Raw genomic sequence first — 1,042 nt, 5'->3', positions numbered from 1 at the left:
GAGAGGAACCGGGAAAGACATACATACCAGAAAAAGACAAACAAGAGAAAACACAAAACGTGGAAAGCCTATACATACCAGAAAACGACAAATAAGAGAAAACACAAAACGTGGAAAACCTACGTGCGGTAAACCTCGCAAAGATAGGTTAAGAGCGTCCACCCAAACAAGATAGGGCGAATGCACCTTAAACCGATATCCACGAAAAAATATTTACGTAGACTACCCATAACCAGAGATTCAGATGTAGGTGTCTGTTCTGGCGCCATGAGTGCTCCTAAGGGGATGCATCCCGTTTAGTTAATTAAATCTTGGGGGTTGCCCAAGAAAACCAGGCGAATGCACCTTAAACCGATATTCACGAAAGAATACTTACGTAGACTACCTATAACCAGAGATTCAGATGTAGGTGTCTGTTCTGGGGCTATGAGTGCTCCTAAGGGAACGCATCCCGTTTAGTTAATTAAATCTTAGGGGTTGCCCAAGAAAACTCTTGATCCAAAGGGGTTTTGCTCACCTGAAAAATGACAACTAGCACAGGGTCGTCATAGGAGTTCTCTTGCAGAGGGAATGTCCCGATGCTTCAAAGCTCTCGCTAAACCACGGGGCGAGAAGTGAGTCTCTCATGGTCCCCATATGGATTGCGGACTCATCACCATACAGAACCTACGAAATAACCATATCATCCCAATGGGAAGTCCCGATACGTCAAAACAAATCCAAACCGTAAGGGCAGAGGACAAATCGTCGTATCCCAAACGGGCGGCAGCTCATCGGTTATCAGGGCGGATAGGGCTCATAAGGGCTCAACAAAAAGGAAGGTAGAGTGATCCTAAAAGGTAGAGGTAACTAGGTAGGGGTACCACGAACTCGTCATCCCAAGTCACTAGGACCTTAAGTCTACCTGGTCGAGAAGGTAATCGACCCAACACAAACTGGGATCCCCAGTCAACAATCCCCAGTCAGCAATTCGTGAATTGCGTCGTCCACGGGAAATCTCGGTAGCCCTAAGGTCAAAGGAACAAAACTCTATCCTATGACT

The sequence above is a fragment of the Phalaenopsis equestris genome, unplaced genomic scaffold (assembly GCF_001263595.1).
Source record: "Phalaenopsis equestris unplaced genomic scaffold, ASM126359v1 Scaffold000361, whole genome shotgun sequence".
NCBI lineage: Eukaryota > Viridiplantae > Streptophyta > Magnoliopsida > Asparagales > Orchidaceae > Phalaenopsis > Phalaenopsis equestris.
The sequence above is the reverse complement of the archived record's forward strand: the minus strand, read 5'-3'. Positions refer to the sequence as shown.